Below are 20,849 nucleotides of genomic sequence, written 5' to 3'. Positions count from 1 at the left end.
CCACTTAGAATGTTCTGCATCAGGTCAGGAAGGAGTTTTGTACTGGATGAAGGGATCTCTTCATGGCTTCATGTTCCCATGAGGAAGGGGCTCGGAGAGGGCAGTACTTCTGGTCTTTTGAGTCACTGACTTACCCTCTGAAGAAATGACAGATCTGATTGAGAGTCTGGGAGTCTGGGAGACTGGAGAGAGTCTGGAGGCTCAACCTCTCTTTCTGTTTTCTCTCTGAAAGGTCACTGTCTTCAGGGAGCAGGCTTAAGGCTCTGAACCATGCTGGAGGTTTTTAAATGTGGAGGTCCTACACCAGGGACCAGGAAGAGTGAATCTCTAAAATTTAAAGGTGAACCTCACTTGCTTTGTTTATCTAAGCTACATAAACCAGTATCAGTTTAAGAAAAAAAGTGATTTTTAAAAATTTTTGTATGACTTTTATGACTTCATGTTGGTTTGAAGTAAAGGCAGAGAATGTTTGATTATATAAAGATTATATCAAGCTTAGGCAGAGTTGTCTTTAAATTCTCAATGGCAGCAGGGAAGGGATATCAAAGTTCAAAGAATCGAAAAGGCTCATTGGTCTGAAGGGGAACTCCATCAGCTCTAACATCCCACAGAAATGCTCTCAAACAGAAATCATGAATAGTAAATAATTGTACATGTATAAAAGCCAATTCATTAATTGTAAAATGAGTTCTTTTTCTGTGTGGGCATGTAGTGATAGATGTTGAACTGCTAATGTTCCTCTCAAGGCCAAAAAAAAAAAATGTGTTTCTTTTGTGATTAGACAGATTCAGCATAGTTAGAAAGACAAGATGGGTTGCACTGGGAAGCACAGTTTCTGATGTTGTTAGTTAACTCTGCAACCTTTACTCTGCAGGGTGATTGTGATTCATTTTTTAGACTAAACATTCAGCATTGCCCTCCAGCTAATAGCTCTGGAGATGAGAGGCACCATTTATAAACTGGTCTCATTTGTCTTTGAAGGCTCAAATTCCCTTCTCCATCCCTTCCCCCACAAGTCCCCATAACATCTATTTGAAACTAAATGATTATTCAGCTTAAAATGGGATTTTGTAAACATTAGACATATTCCTGGAACAATATACTTTTTCTTTTTTTTTAAATGATTTTCTTTGAGGGTGATAAAAAGAAGTGCTTCAACTTTAAATTTTTATTTTTGAAAACAATAGTATGTCTCAATCTAAGGTTTAAAATAAGCTCTTTGTTTCAGTCCTTGGAAGAGTCTGAAATACATTCCAGAATTACATATACAATTCTACAAAAGTAATTCTGTAAAGTAGGTAATGTTAAATCATATGCTATGTGCTTGCAAAGAGCAAGCACTGGATATTTGATAAACACAACCTTGATTCTTACTGCCTTGCTATTTACTCAGAAATATGTTACACAAAAATGGCTTTTATATTTATTTTCTGCCCACTCTCAGATGTATGAGTGTGCATATGCATTCTCTTGATTAAAATTTCTTGAACAGAAATCATTTAATTGCCCTCTGATAGTAAAAATTAATTTGGAACTTTTGATTGTTTTACCCTATGTAACTAACATTTAATTGCTCAATAATAAAAAGTGTAATTTGCATAAATTATTAATAACTGACCCCTCTCACACATCCCTTCATTAGGGATTTCTTTTCCTGTGTTTCCCTTATCTCACCAACCCCAAAGCTTTGACTATATGCCACAGGTGAAATCCACTTTGATGAATCAAATCAAATGAAGCAATGAGACAATTAGTCTAACCACAGTTCCTCCACTGTCAAGCAAAAAATAATTTACTGTTTCTTCTTCTTAAAGGAAAGAATGAGACTTACCATAGAAATAAGGAAAACACTAGTGTCTAGCCATGTCATTTAAAAGATTTTGTAAAAGATCTTGTTTCCTGAGCTATCTTGATCTATAGAGCTTTTTGATCACTGGGTTGGAAACTCTTCCTGCCCCCACAAGTTTGGAGGGAAAGAAAGAAAATTGACTGAGCTTAGGAGTTGGACACATGAGAATGAACAGATATAAGCAGACCGAAGTTGAGCTAATCACTCCCTCAATTATACTCACAAAGAAAGCCTCATCCCCTCTGGAAAAGTTCCATGTGTCTCTGGGTGCAGTGACCCTGTCCTTTCAGTCATGGGTCTGGTGAATGTGAAATCATTTGGGTATGTCGATCTGAAATGCCTTCAATGATTATGCTGGAGTTATCAAATGGAGGTCAAAAGCAAGGCATGAGGGTCTGTCACCTTTGAAAAACAACATTTGAGAAGAGCACAGTTCCAGAGTGTGGGATAATTCAACAGAATTGGGAATGAGGAGGGTCTCGGGGCTGGAATATAGATGCTGCCTATCAAAATGGAAGAGAGTACTCAGAGAGATGTGAGCTCAGGCAGTTTCTGGCAGCTCCTCATTACCCATGCTCTCATCACTATTAAAATGCATTCCCAGGTCTTCCACTGTGCAAAACGGATTTAGGTCAAAATGCATTGAAAATATAATGGAATAAATAGAATAAATACTTGTTTTCTGCTTATAGTGCTACTCAGTTTTAAGATTTATTATTTTTAAAGTTAGTAAGCATAATTCTCTCAGAAAGAATCCCCTGCATTTCAAGTAGCCTCTTTCTTAAGGAATCTCTTCTGAAGTTGAGCTTAACTACAATGGAAATATAACGTGAAAACACAGTATAAATTAGAGTGCTTATTGCTCTGCATCACTTCATGTGTTCCTATAGCAACTCCTCCAATTTTACTTGCCCTTTATTGACCAGATATATTTTTAGTGACTGCTCACAGCAGAGTAAAAAATGAAGAACACATAGAAAAAAGAAGGGATTGGATGGGAATTAAAGCTACCCTTTGTTCTTTCTCTATCACAAGTTCACAGATTATAAATGTCCCCATGCTTTCAAATAAGTGTCATGGATTTTTTTCCCCTTGAATTATTGCACTTGCTGTACAGGGATTCCACAGAAACAATCAGACCCATATTCTCACCCAAAGCAATTGGATTCTTAGACAAATGTAGGCCTATGACTATGTATATTTGCCAAATGCAGGCTATATTTACTCAACCTATGCTTGCAGCAACTGCACTGTCAAGAGAAATGTAAATATTAATGAAGGATGTTTCTCAGGAAAGGATATTCAGTGAGTGCTCTTTATCTGTCAAAACCGACTCAATCAGTACACACTTTCTGGACAGATCGAATGTTTATAGAGTCATAAATTGACATTTATCTGACAATTTTTGTATTCCTATCAAATGGCTTCCTTTATTATGCTTAAACATTTCAAAACAACATTGGGTTTTTACCCTCCTGTGGTGAAATTAAATGTACAATCTCTTTCACATTTTTCAAATGAAGGATGAATTCTGAGGTATAGCTCATGATCCTTTCAAGGTTTATTTGGATATAAAATGTAAACATTGGCTTAAGTAACAAAGGTAGAGACGAATCATAGTATAGCATTTTGCTCTTGTCTGCTAAGAGATAAAACGATCATATTAAAATGGTGTCATTACTAGATTAAGTGTGATGTAGCTTGATACATACACATGGAGAAATGCTTGTTATAGTCCCCAAAACACTAGCATGGGACTGCTACTTTCTTTTCTGTGCCTTTGTTTTCCCAAAAATAAATTTATGAAAAGAATAAACCAAAAGGAATTGGTTTCTCTCAAATAAAATATAGGTATTTTAAAAGAAAAAAAACATAATATCTACACACTCATACATACCCATATGTACACATATACTAAATATTTCTCAAAGAAATAGAGGAAAACCTGTTTTAATTTCTGCATTTTATGTGCCTGCTAAATGCCAATGAAACCATGTATTATAAAATTAGCCATATTGTATCTCATCTACACACAATAAATATATATATACATATATATAGTAGAAGTTATTGCTTCTCAATATCAGACTTATTAATAGACTTCAGTATGTGCTTATAATATATAAGGTAATTAAAATCTAAAAATGTAATCTTTAAAAGAATTTAAACATCATTTGTATGAGCTAAATTTGAATACTGAGTATGCAAAAAATCAAACATATCAGAGAAGCAAGAGGCTACCTAAAAGTGGACATGTTTCTCTATTTTTAAAATAAATATCCAGATGGTCAGGCTAAAGCACAATCAGCAGAAAAATCAATTGCTGTGAGAAAATATAGACAAGTTAACAGACACTTTATGCAATGAGCTCTTTCTCATGAACTTAGTCCCAGTTTTGGTTTGTTAAGAGATTTCAGGTAAAAAAACAGGGCCATATTAATAGTTTGATAAACTGCTAACAAGAATTGAGGGACATCCCCTTGCAAAACTATATATTTTTCTTTTCTTTCTATCCTTCCAAATATCTTTCTCTTGTCAACATCCACAATTATATATTATACTTTAATATATATATATATAATCTCCAACCACAGGACAATTTGATTTTTCTCAAAATGTAATCTCAAAAAGAACATAAGTTAGCATTTATAGCACATATCTGAAAGAAAATTTTACTAAAAAATTAAAAGAAAACTTAAATGTCCTGGATAATAATTCTTTATCTTCTATGCATCCTAATAAATACCTACATATTTTATTTGAATTTTTAAATTTTTAAAATGATTTTCTATTTTAGTTTGTTATATGTAACATCAGAATGAATTACAATTCATATTATACACATCTCTGGTTGTACACAAAGTAGAATCACACCATTTGTGTCTTCAAACATGTACTTAGGATAATGATGTCCATCCCATTTTCTTTCCTACCCCCATGCCTCCTCCCTTCACATCCCTCCCCTTTGCTCTATCTAGAGTTTGTCTAATTCTCCCATGCTCCCTTATACCAAAGAAAACATTTGGCATTTTTTTGGGGGGGGGGATTGGCTAACTTTCCTTAACACTGTATTTTCCAACTCTATCCATTTACCTGCAAATGCAATGATTTAATTCTCTTTTTTTAAAAAAATGATTTTATTTTTTAAATTTAAATTGATTTTATTTTTTAAATTTAAATTTATTTTATTTTTTAAATTTTATGACAGTGAAATGCATTACAATTCTTATTACACATATACAGCACATTTTTTCATATGTCTGTTTGTATATAAAGTATGTTCACACCAATTCATGTCTTCATACATGTACTTTGGATAATGATGTCCATAATATTCTACCATAATTGCTAACCCCCTGCCCCCTTTCTTCCTCTCCCACCCCTTTGCCCTATCTAGACTTCATCTGTTCCTCTCATGCTCTCCCTCCCAAATACTTGGGAATCAATTTAACAAAAGAGGTGAAAGATCTATGCAATGAAAACTGCAAAACCCTAAAGAAAGAAATCAAAGAAGAATTTAGAAGATGGAAAGATCTACCTTTCTCTTGGATAGGCAGAATTAATATTATCAAAATAACCATACTACCTGAAGAACTATACAGATTTAATGCAATTCCAATCAAAATCACAGTGGAATTCCTCATAGCAATAGAAAAAATAATCATGAAATTCATCTGAAAAAAATGAGAGAACCAGAATAGCTAAAGCAATCCTTAGCAAGAAGAGTGAAGCAGATGGCATCATTATACCAAACCTTAAATTATACTACAGAGCAATAGTAACCAAATCAGCATGGTATTGGCACCAAAACAGACTGGTAGATCAATGGTACAGAATAGTGGATACAGAGACTAACCCACAAAATTACAATTATCTCATATTAGACAAAGGCACCAAAACATGCATTGGAGAAAAGACAGCCTCTTCAACATATGGTGTTGGGAAAACTGGAAATACATATGCAACAAAATGAAACTAAACCCCTAGCTCTCACCACGCACAAAACTCAACTCAAAGTGGATCAAGGACCTAGGAATTAAACCAGAGACTCTGCATCTAATAGAAGAAAAAGTAGCCCTAATCTTAATCATGTGGGATTAGGCCTCAACTTCCTTAATAAGACTCCTGTAGCACAAGAGTTAAAACCAAGGATCAATAAATGGGTTGGACTCAAACTAAAAAGTTTCTTCTCAGCAAAAGAAACAATCTGTTAGCACTAATCAGAGCACTAATTTCTAGAATATATAAAGAACTCAAAAACTAAGCACCAAAAAAACAAATAGCCCAATCAATAAATGGGCCAAGGACCTGAACAGACACTTCTCAGAAGAGGTATACAATCAATCAACAAATATATTAAAAAAAATGTTCATCATCATTAGCAATTAGAGAAATGCAAATCAAAATTACTCTAAGATTTTATTCTCTTTTAATGCTAAATAGTATTCTATTGTGTATATATACCATATTTTCATTTTCTATTTATCAACTGAAGGGCATCTAGATGGGTTCCACACTTTAGCTATGTGAACTGTGCTGCTATAAACATTGATGTAGCTGTGTCCCTGTAGTATGCTGTTTTTAAGTCCTTTGGTTATACACCAAGGAGTGGGATAGCTGGGTCAAAAGACGGTTCCATTCCCAATTTTCCAAGGAATCTCCATATTGCTTTCCATAATGGCTGCATCAATTTGCAGCCCCACCAGCAGTGTATGAGCATATCTTTTCCCCACAACCTTGCCACCACTTATTGTTGTTTGTATTCTTAATAGAATTGAGTGAGATGAAATCTTAGAGTAGTTTTGATTTTCATTTCTCTAATTGCTAGAGATGTTAAACATTTTTAATATTTGTTGATTAATTGTATATCATCTTCTGAGAAGTGTCTGTTCAGGTCCTTGTCTCATTTATTGATTGGATTTTTGATTTTTTCCATGCTAAGATTTTTCGAATTCTTTATATCCTAGAGATTAATGTTCTATCTGATGTGCATGGTGATAAAAATTTGCTCCCAAAATGTAGGTTCTCTATTCACCTCACAGATTTTTTTCTTTTGCTGAGAATAATCTTTTTAGTTTGAATCCATCCCATTTATTGATTCATGATTTTAATCTTTGTGCTATAGGAGTCTTATTAAGGAAGTTGGGGCCTATTCTGACATGATAGAGATTTGGGCCTACTTTTTCTTCCATTAGCACAGTGTCTATGGTTTTATTCCTAAATCCTTGATCCCCTTTGAGTTGAGTTTTGTGCATGGTGAGAGATAAAGGTTTAATTTCATTTTGTTGCATATGGATTTCCAGTTTTCCCAGCACCATTTGTTGAAGAGGCTTTTATTTCCCCTCCAATGTATGTCAGAGAAGGAGTTCAGAATGTTCATAATTAAAATGATCTGTGAATTAAAGAATGACCTTAATGAGCAAATACAGGCAAATTTTATTTGAATTTTGTACCTGTTAAATAACAGCTCCAAAATCTAGCAATGGGTTTACTAGATGCTCAAAAATCTTTTGTATTTTGCCTGTGTGTGTGTGTGTGTGTGTGTGTGTGTGTGTGTGTTTAAGCATTAAGTATATCAAGGTCTCTAAGGAGAGAATGGTATGTCAGGAATTGATGGATTCCTCAAAACAGAATACAGGATGCAGTACATCTCTTGCCCTTTGTTCTGTTCAGCACCTTTTCTGTTCACAGATTTTGTTTCCCTCTCCATGAGACTAACTGTTGATTCACCTGCAATATTAAAGTGTTTGACAATGACACTCGGCTTTCCAGAATATGCCTTCTTTCTGGAATCATTGATAAGGTTAGAAAAGGCCAAATGATTCAAGACAAGCAAATCAGAATTATCTTTGTGGAATCAACATGGATATTCAAATTTAAGTTCCTTTCTCTAGAGATTAAGGATTCCAAATAGCATTAAGAATCATCATTGCTGCTACTTTGGAGATTCCATGACTGAGAATGAGACCTGCAAAGGAAAATGAGAGCTAAAGGGGAAGAGAAAATTAGATTTTCTTAAAGCACCTTGAAATTCTTGATTGAAGCCAAACCCCAAGGTTCCATAGATTTTTCTAGGTATGCAAGCCATTTTTTTGTTTTGTTTTGTTTTTACATAGAGTCGTTTACTTAGAACCTAAAAATCTCTTGACTAATACATGTCGGTAACATGGAGTTTACAAAGAGCCAAGCCAGGTAGAGGTGGATGACATAAATGAACTGGAGCCAAGGCGACTTGTCCATTCCTTGTAGAGCTGGTGGCATCTTGCTTCTACTCCTTATTGAACATTTTCATTTTGAATTTCTTCCTTTCTCTGCAAATATATTTTGAGTGTATACTTGTACCTTCTCTGTTTCTGCATAAAGTGGATTGTGCTTTGTGTGTAACTTAGAGTCACATCCAGGATTTCTCCTCAAAGCATTCTGTACCTTATTTGTCTTAGCTTTCTGACTTTTATTTCAAGTAGCCACTTTAATTTTCTTCAATAATTTTAAGGCATCTGTCACCATCTTTATGAAACACTCTTCCAGTGTTCCAGTTCCACATTCTCAGAAAGGAGACTGCGCTTCCTTCCAGTCAGGCATCCTCTTGCCTCCGTGCCCCCCCCCCCGCCGCCAATTTGCCCTTTATGCATGGAGTTGTATGCTATGTCCTTTTCCCCCAGTTCACTCCTAGAGTGGGAACTGAGGCACAGCACAACCAAAAGGTAGTATGGTTGAGAAAGTAGTGTTAGAATCTAAGATTTGAATGGTGATAAAAATAATAATGGCCTTATCCAAGTGCCAATTAGACTTCCTACACTCTTCTCCAATTGTCAATATCTCATTTTCCCTCTGCTTACATCATCATTTTTCTGCCTCAATTGATGCCTCAAATAACCTAATATATCTTTCTTCATTTGTCTTTTCTCGACAAATGAGGCAAATCTATAACAAAGGGCCTGGAAGTAGCCACTGTGATCAGTTTGTAGCTGATCATATGATTTGGAAGATGAAGGAATTAAAGCCCTTGGAGACCAATTTTGACCAATGGAAAACAAGAGAGGGGATATTCAGTATCCTTTCTCTCTTCTCTCTGTAGGACTATTTCAAAATATAGTTTTTCCACATAGGTTGTCAAGAAATGGTTTGTGTCTGGGTTGTCTGTTTATAGCCAGTCATAAAGAAGGGGCCAGTAAGGTAACACATTCTCTCTCAATGGCTCCCTATCCTTCCTAGACTTTGTTCCCTTTCTCCTGCTTTTGTTGATCAAAGTTGTTCTTCCCTGAGTAAAGAATCAGCACTTAAGTCGTGTCTCATGCTGTATTCTCCAGAGAGCACAGAGCGTTAATGGAGGACGTGGTACTCATTGCAACCTTATGAGATGGACATTAACACTATCTGCCTTTCAAAAGAGGAGGATTAGTCAAGAGTCCCATCAAGACACAGTGGCATAATCCAGAGGGCATATTTTCAAGAACCATAATTGTGTGGGTGGTGTAGGGAAACCACATTTAGAGTGAGGATGAGGATTGGGTGACAGCAGAGGCATTATTACTAGCAGTAAACATGAAAAGCATCATTATGCTCTTGAATCTCAAAGAAAAGTATTATATTGTGAAAGATTTCAGATTTACCTAAATCCTTAATAACTGGATTATCTATCCACTAAACATGTTTTTCCTTTTACAACTTAAATTCCACAACTCCTGAAGACAATTGGAATAAAATTAAAATGTTTCAGTTAATTTAAATATTAAACTTGAATTATTCACAGAAAAAGTATACTTCAAATTAATAATATAAAATATGGCTTTATAAGTAAATTTAGTTTTTTATATTAATGTCTATGTTCCCTGAAATTTTGCCTCTTCATTCTTAGAAATAGCACATTAAAATGCACTTGGCTATTTTTTCACTTTTCAAGGAGCCTATGCCATGGGCTATACTGTTCCCACCTCCCTGCCTTATCCCCTCACATAGATTTTCCTAGTTACATTGACTCAACCTAAAATATTTTCTCCCACATTTTCAGTCCTCTTCCACTTCAAGTAATCTTATGTTCACATTTTAGTTAAAACTCTTATGTCTCTGAAATAATCCCTTAAAGCATTTTGATGCCTGGAGCACACATTAGCACAACATTGCCCCAAAGCTGTTTGGAATCCAGCTTTGAAATATTTGCACTGTGTGCCATTGCAATTAAATGATAAACCAGAAGTTCCCCCGAGGGACTAGACTGAGGTGATTTTACATTGTGGAAGTTTTATACTTTTCTATAATTGTACCATAATATACTTGAATTATTAACAAGTTATTTCAATTCATTGACATAGAGGATTTCAGCTGTAGATTATAATTTCTTCACCTTCCAGATTACAAAACCAACACCTAATCAAGTGAGGTGACTAAAGGTCACATTGTTAGTGATTGTGTGACCTTTCTTTTTTCAGAGTTTTTGAAACAACAAGAAAAAAAGTGTGATAATTTGCAACAGCTCAATATTATTTTAAAGTCCCCAAAGCATAAATCCCATTTGAACTCCACGACAGATGTTTGTGTTTTAGCCTCAGAACTCCCTTAGTTTCTAAAGTCAATATCTTTAAGGATTGCTGTGCCTGAACTAGATTTTCCCCCCCACACATTCTTCACCAAAGGTCTGTCTAAGAAAATTGTTCTGGAAGTGGCCTGGTGGTGTACGCCTGAAATCTCAGCAATTTAAGAAGCTGAGAAAGAAGGATTGCAAATTCCAGGCCAGTCTTAGCAATTAGTAAGGTCCTTAAGCAACACAGTGAGTGAAACCTATCTCAAAATAAAAAAATTAAAAGGGCTGGGGATGGGGCACAGTTAAGGGGGGAAAAAAAGAAAAAGAAAGAAAAAGAAAAATTGTTCTGGAGACCTAAGTACATCTCCTCCTATATATGCACAAGAAAGAATAAAAGATTAAAAATAAAATTAGAATTATATTATTCACTAAGCTGATGATTCTCCTAAAGCCTTATGTGAAAGACAAAATGTTAGGAATAATTGACCTGCTCCTCTATTCTTCAACACAAGTAACAAAAGAAAGTCTTTGCAGGAGGAAGATCATTATTACAGGATGTATACATTTGATAAAAATGTGTGTGTGTATGATTCCTCTATTGGAAAATGTTTCAACCCAATTATTTGAAACAAAAGTATACTTTTTTATAACTTTAAATTTATCTATGTTTCTCATCTGAGTTTTTACTTTCTTTTAGATCATTGATCCAACATCTTTTGTTTTAACAGTAAAAACTTGTTTCTGAAAATAAAAAAAAAAAGAGAGAGAGAGAGAGAGAGATTTAGAACCAATCTCTGGTTTCTCTGTCAGAGTTTAAGTCAGTGTATTTTGATTTAAGACAGAAGAACCTATTTTTGTTTTTTAATAAGTTAGAAAGATATTTAGCAGTTATTTCTATTTTCTGTGTCTCAGTTTTCTCATATATAATATGGGGAAATAATAACATTTTATCAAATATTCAGAATTAAGTGAGATAAAACATTTAAATTTTCTATATATTTTCATAGGTATAAAATAGCTAAAAATGTGTGACTATACATTACAAGCAAAATCTCTTCTTAATGAAATTTAGAGAAGAGGTTGCCAATCTTCTCTGTAAAGGGCCAGATAATAAATATTTTAGGTTTTAGTATCCATACCATCTCTGATATAATTACTCAACTTTGATTTTATAGTATAAAAGCACCTATAGACAATATATAAAAGAGTATAATTGTGTTCCAATGAAACTTTATTACAAAAAGCAGCTTAAGGCGTGGGTATAGCCTGTGAGTTACAATTAGAGGATACCTGATTTATCTCAATTGGAGGACATTTGATTTATTTCTTGTTACATTTTTTTGATTGACATAGTATTTGCATAAATTTATGACATACAATCTGATGTTTTGATTCACATATCCTCAGAGTATTTACCATATCCACCACCTTGATTTTTTTTGTTTTCAATTTAAATTAAACTTTTAAATTGATAAAACAAAAATTATACATATTTATGAGTATATGCTGTTTCAATTCATGTATATGTTATATAATGCTTAAATAAGCTTAAACATATATATCTAGGTCTTTGAACTCAATTCTACTTTCAAGTTCTATGAGATCAATTTCCTTGGATTCCTATATTAATATCTCAAAGACATGTCCTTCTGAAAATGTTAAAAATTTTTTCCACTCATACTCAATTAATTACTTATTTAGGATTGATTTCCACTTCTCATTGTGTAAAATAAGGACCCATTAATTTTTTCCATATGAATAACCAATTTTCTCAGTATTATTTATTAAATAAGCAGTTTCTTTTACCCATTATTGATGTAATATATTTACATATATAGATTTTCTATTCTGTTACAATAGAGACTATTTCTATGTCTCTATCCCAATATCATGTTCCTTAATTATTTTAGTTTATTAATAACTTAGTGTCTATAATGCAAGTAGTTTGTGTCTTATATATTCTTGGTACTTGTTCTTTTCATATAAATTCTATTGACAAGTTCCTTGAAAGGATTCTTATTATTTTTTTCTTTTCTGTGTACTTTTCTGGTAGATTTCTTGAAAAAAAATCATTCCCTGTTAGGGATTTTAATTTGAATGACATCTATTTTTATATTTATTTGGAGTATAGCAATAGCTTTATGATACTGAATAATTTTATCAATTAATGTAAATCTCTCTCTAATGCTTAAATTATCTACATAAAATTTCATCTTGTTTTAAAAATTAATGACATTCAAATCATTTGTATTTAAGTATAAATATAGTACCTTATACTTCTATCAATATAGAAAATGACATATTTTATTTTGTGTTACCAATATATGGCTGCTATATAGAAATGAAATTTATTGCTATAAACTCTATTTTTTAATGTCCAACAATATTTCAATCTACCACACTCCTTATAATGATTTTCTGTAGGGTATTTTATGCTTTCTGGTGATATAATTTTATCAATAAAAGTAATGGAAGTTTAGTGACATGTAATCCTTGCTCCTCGTGCTATGTAGTTGACATAGTAGTCCTGGACTACTTGCATTTTCTTATTTTAAATGGAAAAGAAACTTCTAACTTCTTTTCATTATTGTGTTTACAGAAGTTGAATACAATTTCCATGAGATACACAAAAGTTGATTCTGGGATGGGGAAGCATGAGTCACAGGTAGGTCTTTAATTAAGACAATTTCAATTGTCAGACATTTTGAAGAATGAAAATGCTGTCTTTTTACCTAGATTGTAAAATTGATAAAATGTAAACACAGAGATATGGTCACCCATTTTTTGCCACTGGCCCTGGCTTGCCTGTGAAAGAAGACAGTTCAGAGTAGTAAACAAGAGTCAAGAAGAAATTGAAAAATGGATTCATGATAACTCCATCAGCATCATCTCACCTACTGTTTTCAATTATGTCCAGTACTTTTTAGTTATGGAAGCCAGTAAATTGTATTGTTTGATCAACTCAGCTGAAGTTTTATTATTGTCACTTATGCCACATAAAATTCTAAATAATGTTCTACACTTAATGTCGCTTCAACTCTCCCTGGGACTTCTGATACATTCTCCCACTTGCTTACCCACTGGGATGCCTCTCCAGAACAGGCTCCTCAATTATCCCATCCTAACCATCAATGTTAACTATCCTGGTTGGATCTAGGAGAACAACTCAGCCACTACAGCCCCAAATCACATTAAATATTTGTATGAAAGCATCATCACTATTAATGTTTTGTACACATCTGCCTTCCAAATGAACAAAAGGCTTATTTAAAATTGCCCATCTTAAAATACTCATTTTCAATTTTATGATCTCTATGAATATAATAGTTTATTAATCTTTTCATTTCTCTTACTAAATCAAGAACTCCTTGAGGTCAAGTATAAAGCTTTCATAATATAAAGACCTAGGGCGGTGTTGGGCATCTTAGAGACAAGAAATATTCTTCAAGTTGTAATCATTGTTAATTGTTCAGTACTTTTATATTTAAAAATACTAATTTGCATATAAAAGTTCCTTTTTAACCCTTACTAACATCAAGAAAAATGTAGTTCACTGACAAATTAAAAAAATGAATTTCAAAGGTCAGTTTTATATAAATTTTGTATAAACCTAATTGAAAATGCACCAATAACTCCTGTAACTTAAATCAGTTTCCAAGGGAACATTTTGTTACAGCAAAAGTTGGATATATCATTCTGTGCCTTTATGTTCTTTTTCAAAATGAGTAGAATACTTGAGGCTTAAATTCTAGCTAAAAGTTGGAATCATTTATTTGTGAACATGTTGTAAACACAAAAGCAAGAACAGAACATAACTAAAAGAAGACAGTTTCCTCCCAGGTTTTACTTAGTCTTTTTCTTTTCTTCTTATATATATATTTTTAACCCCTACAGCTTTTAAAGAAATGGCAAATTACTTACCATCCTATTTCTCTCCTGTACTTTTATCTGCAAGAAAATTTAGGCAATCACGGAACAGTGGAAAACAGTGTCAAAGCACATACTCTTTATTGCAATTGATTTTTTTTTAAAGAGAGCCTTTCTAAAATTAAAATAGGCCTGAGGTACAAATCACTGATTTAATCAAAATACAACATATTTACTTTTTCACCCTTTCTTCGAAATCATGCCTTATCTACTAACAGGTATAGGTGGGCTACTTCTGGTGTTATTTCTGGGATTGCTAAGAAGATCTTCTGCTGACTTCACATCATTGTGCTGTCCTGTGCAGCATTTAACAGAAACAGAGTGAGGAAAGAGAAAACAAGTAACCTATAATGGTGACAGTGACAGTCACAGCACACAGGCCAGAGACTCTTGTCCAGCCCATCTCTTTAGATATACCATTAAGTAAGCTCCATATTTGTACCAGATCTTAATTTGTTTTATGATATTTTGCTCCTTTGAAAATGTGACAACTCTGCCCTTTCTGTACATATTTTGAGGTTTTGGGGTCACCATTGATTTGAATATTTTTTGAGACCACACTTATCTTAAAGAAAATAAAGAAGGAAAAAGATGAGTTATAGGCATGAGGAGAAATTTATATCAGCTCTAACTGTAGTTTCTGTTCAGATGAAATATTTAAAACTTTAATGAAAAGGTAGCAGACTTACTTCAATTTGCCATTTGCAATATAATACTTGGTTTTAAAGAAAACTCAAGTGAACAAAAGCAAAATGATTTTTTTTTTTTACTTATAGAGTTTATGGTGGTGCTGAGGATCAAACCCATTTGCCTCACACATGCTAGGTAAGCACTCTACCACTGAATTATAATCCTAGACCCTAAAATGAATCTTCAAGTCAAGAAAGTATTGATTAGGATTTTGAAAATAAAGTTTTATCAAGTATCATTTTGATGATGATGTCTTTTCCTTGAAAGGACACACGATTGAGCCTGTCTTTTCTGCTTAGTTGAGTAAACATACATTTGACGGAAGACAAAAACATCAATAAACTCTGATGTATCTGGGTTTTGAACATTTTCCGTGCAGATAGAAAGGGGGATATATTGAGCTAGTAGTACTATGCTAGAGCTCTAAGAATTCTCAGAATAGGTGAGCTGTCACTGGAGAACACTAGACTTTATCGTTCATGGGCATTTCCAGGGAAGTCATTCATCCAGTTTTGTGGTGACTAATTGCTCCTGTCTGCTTTCTCAGTTAAACTGTAAGTTCTGAAAGAACAGGAAATATTTTATTTTTATGGTGGTATCATTGCTTTGTGGCTCATATTAGGTACTTGGAAGTTGTCTATAGAATGGAAAAATATATTGATGAATCAAAAAATGAATCAATGAATTGGATCGGTCAATAATGTATCAGTGCTACATAGGAATATTTAGGATTGAGCATACTCACATATAGTAAACAATGTGATTTATTCGTTTTTATTGTTAAGTGAACATTTATGGACTATCTGCCATAACAAGGGAGTCTCTAGGTATCTAGAGGAGGAGCCTGAGATTCAGAGAGTTTCTTTGCTTTCCTTGATTTCTGCTTAAACTACAGTTTAAATGGCACCCCAGAGTCCTTCCCTTTGTCAGAAAGCCTGTGCGCGAACCTGGAAAGCTCCAGATTACAGTGTTACCAGAAGTGAATGAGGTAGAAGAATGAGCTCTGATCCTATCTTGTATTCTCAACTTTTATCTCAGGACATTATAGGACTTGGGGCTGATATCAAGGCACTTTCACTAGAATACAACAGTATTTTCAAAGAGCATCTTTTATTTGTTTTACAATTTTTAAATTTTTAAAGCATGTCTTGATTATTATTGCTATTAGAAAATAATCTTCCCTTAGGGAAAGTAGTGCTTTTAACATATTATTTTAAAGTACATTTAACCTTGATGCAAGTTTCCTATTCATTAATAACATCATCTTTTTCTTTTTTGCCATAATTGGCAATAACAAAGAAAAATTATCAGAATTTGTGCCCCCTCTTTTTTTTTTTTTAAATTAGGGAGGCAAGGAAAAAAGAAATAAAAAGATAAATATTAAATTCTAGTCCAAGGAAGATTTTCAAATGCTTATATAAAATTCTAGAGAGAAAGATTTATGATAGGAAATCTGATGTATTTTTCACACCATGGAATCACAGAAAGTAGTTCTATAATTCTATTTATTCATTTCCCTCAAAATTAATAATTAGGTTCAAGCTCAAATGAAAGGTTACTCAGGAAAGGGAAAAAAATCCACAGAGTTCTCCATCACTGTAGATTAACAATGTATAATAACAAATATAAAAAGGCCATCTGTGCATCTCAGAAAAAGAATCTACTCAAGTCAGCACGGTCCCACGACAAAACCGAAGCACTTAATAAAACAAGAGAGGCTTCCTGAAAGCACTGTGCTTAGGATGAAGGCCAGGGATGCTTTTTACATCTTTGTTATTCTGTAAAGGTGTGTGGTTGGGCTGTCTGATAATAGTTCTTGCTGAATAAATGTAGGATAGAACAAACAGTGAATATTCCATTTTTGTTCAGAGCAGATCCCCTGCAAAGAAAATGAACACTGTTAAAAATGCCTCCTACAACTTTTGAAGGTGGGAATGACTACTAATGCATCAATTAAATGCCTTATCTTCCACTTCCTTTAAACCAAATACTAATGAACAATTAACTCTCATCAAACTATATTTGAAATATCTCCAGATAATAAATAGCAGTTATAAGAACCAATATTATTTCTGAAAATGTATTTTTTTATTCCCACTAGAACTTTTTCAGAGAAGAATTTCTGATGACATAGTTAATGTATGCGTAACTAAACAAAAATAAATGTCTATTTCAGAGAATTTTTTATATTTTTTTCCTGAGTTGGCTCTTTAAGACTATTGTTAGTAAAATGTAGAATATAATATTTAAATTTCTTATAAAATTTCGGAAGTTATTACTTTTGAATACAAACTGTTATCTTGAAACATTTATGGTATTGCCACATTATACAAAAATATATTTTGATATTAAAATCATTTAATTCTCATAGGCATTATGCAATCACTTTTTATTATTAGCAATTTCTGGGTGGTAGCTATATAGAAGATATTGTATAAGACGATTTGTATTGCTGTAGTCTCGATCTTCATAAAATGTTTTTAGTCCTTCATGATAGAAAAATATTTTAAAGTATGAAGTTCATATCAATTAAAAATCACCATTTTTATATAGAAAAAGGAGAGATTATTTAAATTTTAGAACAAGGGGTCTGGATAAAGAAGATAGGGAAAAATAATTGTGCTTTTAATGAAACTATTTCACAAATTGCCTACAATTTTTCTTTTACGTGTATGTTGTATACAGGACCCTCATCTATCTTTCTCATTGCCATCATTTACCATAAAATCAGCGCTGAATAGCCAAATGGGTGTATGTTTTCTTACAAACTCAAACTTAATCTAGGCTTAATAAAATGCAAACATTGGTTATCTTATGTTTTGATCAGAAAAAAACTCCTTTCAGATAACTTGGATTTAGGCATTTTGTTTGTTTTTCTTCACCAATGTTCCTAACTGATTGAACAAACCCACCATGACCATAACTTCTATTGACAAATGATAGTTTTCATGTTGCCGGAGACAGCAACAGATTCATTTTATCTCTTCTGGAAACCTCTATGAATTCCCATGAGTTTAAAATACTTTTTTCCTTCCTCCTATCTTTCTTCTCTTACTTCCTTTCCTTCCTGACTTTGCTTTTAAAATGAATTATTATACAAATTTTCTGCAGTGTAAATACCAGAAGTTAACAGCATCAAATTTCATTAAGGATGTCAAACGCTTCTTTATTTTGAATTCATTTTGAATGCAGAGATATTACCAAATGCAATCTCCAGTCCAATGCAAAGTACTTCAAGTGTGACTATCTAATTCATTTTGGGGAAGGATATAATCAGATATAGTATTTGTAGTAAGTGGATAATTTCTTTGTCCACGGATAATTCACCAATGCAGATATTCACCATCTGCATATCTCTACTGACAGAGTTTTATTATCACAACTAATTATTCTGGATGTTCTGTATATTTGGCTCATTATGGAAAAACATTTGAGACCAGGCACAACTGTACAGCATGCATGTCTTCCATAAACTACTATAGGAATATGTGGCCATATCCCAATTCCAGATTCTGTTTAGGCTGAACTATGCCAACAGAACAAGATTTGGAAATGATGATTTACGTGATCTATACATGTTACATTATATAAACTCTCACAAAACAAGATGAAAGATGTGAGTTAATTGGAATATTGTGCTAATATACATACAACTCCCTTATGAAAAAAATTTATAGTTTTATTTTTATCTGATCACGCAGTATTAAGAAATCTACAATGGGGTTGTCTTGTTTCTACCTTAATCCTAAATATTCCATTGTTATTTAAAAACAACTGCAACTATGATGATATGCTATTTTTGTTACTTTTTATGCACTGAGGGGAATTTTGCTTAGAGAACATTCCCGGGTTAAATTGCCCATGAATTTAAAATTTTCATGCAAATTTTTCTTCCAGGAAGCCAGTTTGCTTTTTCTCTTCTGAATTATATGTCCCACTTTTTATGAGATGCTTGATTAAAATGTATTCACCTCCTACTGTTCCAGGTTAACATTCCCATACCTATTTTTTTTTTTTGGTTCCAGATTTGGTTTTTGCACATAGGGATGGAAATCTTTGTTTATGATTTCATTTTTGTTTTTAATTCAGATTTAAGTTCCAAGATAATCTCTTTTACTTTTATCGTATTTTCCTGAGACACATTTTATACAGAATTGGGGAGATGGTGGAGTACCATTTTATGATGCCTGATGTACCAATTTAATGAAGAATTCACTATTGCCCCTTATTTTTAGAATTCCCATATGTATATCATTTTATTGGACCACTTTTGAGAACAGAGCCATAGAAGCTGTTTTGAATGTGATGATTATTTGGGATTGACTTCTCTTCTTCATAATTCATTTTGTAATCACAGTCTTTTACATATGTACTTCCCATTCTCCTGGGTGGTAAGGGTCAGAGGGCTCAGATTCTCACAGAGTGAGAATGCTCTTTTTAAAATATTCCCATCACTGACTAGAATAATAACAGAAGCTCACAGGAGGTGTAATGATTAATTTATATAAAAGGGAGTCCCAAAATGTAATTTTAGTTTGGATACCTCTGGATATGTGTTCCTGGGTCTAAGGATGGTTTAACGAGAGAGAAGACAATTGTATTTTGTCCAGATGGTTACTGTTAGTGTCTGATTATTACCTAAAAGTCTGTCCATGTTTCAGCAGAGAATAGTTGCTCCCAATAGACCAAGAGTTCCTTTCAGGCCCTGAAATTCAATTGACTTCCCAGCTAAAGCCCCAGTGGGAGCTGCCCAGGAGTATCTGAGGGCAAGGTTTAGACACTTGTGAGTTACAGCCCGTCAGTTTCAGGCTTCCCATTTGTTGTTCTTCATCCCCAAGAGGCATGCATTGCGTCTGTCCTGCTGACCACACTGTCTTATGGACACAAGACAAATGGTTCCAGCTTCTCTGTTAGCCAAGCAAAGGCATTTTAAAAATTCAATTCTTTTCTGTCCATTTTTGAGCATCATAGAATTACATTGACAAGATCTATAGATTCACCACCTACAGGTCTTCAGAGATGAGCTAAAAAAGAAATTCCCTGGCAACTCCTGATTTCTTTTCAGCCTCCCCTTCCACACCTGACACACATCATGCCTCTCTGTTTTGACAAGTTAGACTTACCTCTATTGAAAAATTTTTGAATAGGTGCCAAACAATTTTGACATAAACCCAAACTTATAATGATAAGGTTTTATAAAATTGTTCTTTTGACTTCCAAGAGAAAGGAAATAAAGACTTAATGGAAGAGCTCCTAAACTGAACACTGCCCTGAGTTGCCAATGTAATGATAGTCAAGAGTACCCTGAAGATTAAAGCTCTTGAGTCAGTACTATCCACACAGGGAAATTATACTTTGAAAACATCAGGTTATCTCAGAGCCTTTATAATTAAAAATGAGGAAAATAATAAAAATCAAATGGAGGAGTGCGTTCTTCTGTCCCATGGGAAGTGTTAATCTTCTTGCAGAATGCCCCTCAGGACGTTATATTGAGGCTTGATGGGATTTTTGCGTCAGTCTACTCCTACAGACATGGCACACACTGATGGTACTTCCAAAACACACTAATTACTCATTGTGCAAGAGCTAAGTATTTTTCATGAGATGCTCCATTAGAAGATTACAGTGGGACCTAATGACTGGCTTTAGCTTTTGCCTCTGGAAATAAGTGAAAAATGATCATATACCATTCTTTTTTACACAAAAGTTATAATAAAAACCCATTATAAACAAAAAGTCTTTTAAGTTTGTATTCTACAAAACAAACAATTGTTACTCTTTTCCAATTTCTTCTTATTCTTTCTCATGTAAATTGTTAGCATACAGCTTGCATTAGTTTGCCAAAGCTGCCCCATTTAAAAA

At 33.5% G+C, this 20,849-nt stretch overlaps 1 long non-coding RNA gene across 1 annotated transcript; it reads left to right on the top strand.

The window, feature by feature from the left end:
* The first annotated feature begins 237 nt into the window (after nt 1-237).
* LOC144366442 (uncharacterized) lies at nt 238-15,124 on the top strand. The gene is made up of 3 exons (XR_013425535.1): nt 238-340; nt 12,970-13,035; nt 15,074-15,124. It is a non-coding gene; the product is annotated as an uncharacterized LOC144366442 (long non-coding RNA).
* Nucleotides 15,125-20,849: the final 5,725 nt, after the last annotated feature.

This window comes from Ictidomys tridecemlineatus, chromosome 1, assembly GCF_052094955.1.
Source record: "Ictidomys tridecemlineatus isolate mIctTri1 chromosome 1, mIctTri1.hap1, whole genome shotgun sequence".
Classification (NCBI taxonomy): Eukaryota; Metazoa; Chordata; class Mammalia; order Rodentia; family Sciuridae; genus Ictidomys; species Ictidomys tridecemlineatus.
Note: the sequence above shows the minus strand (reverse complement) of the source record. Positions and strands in the feature narration are given on the sequence as shown.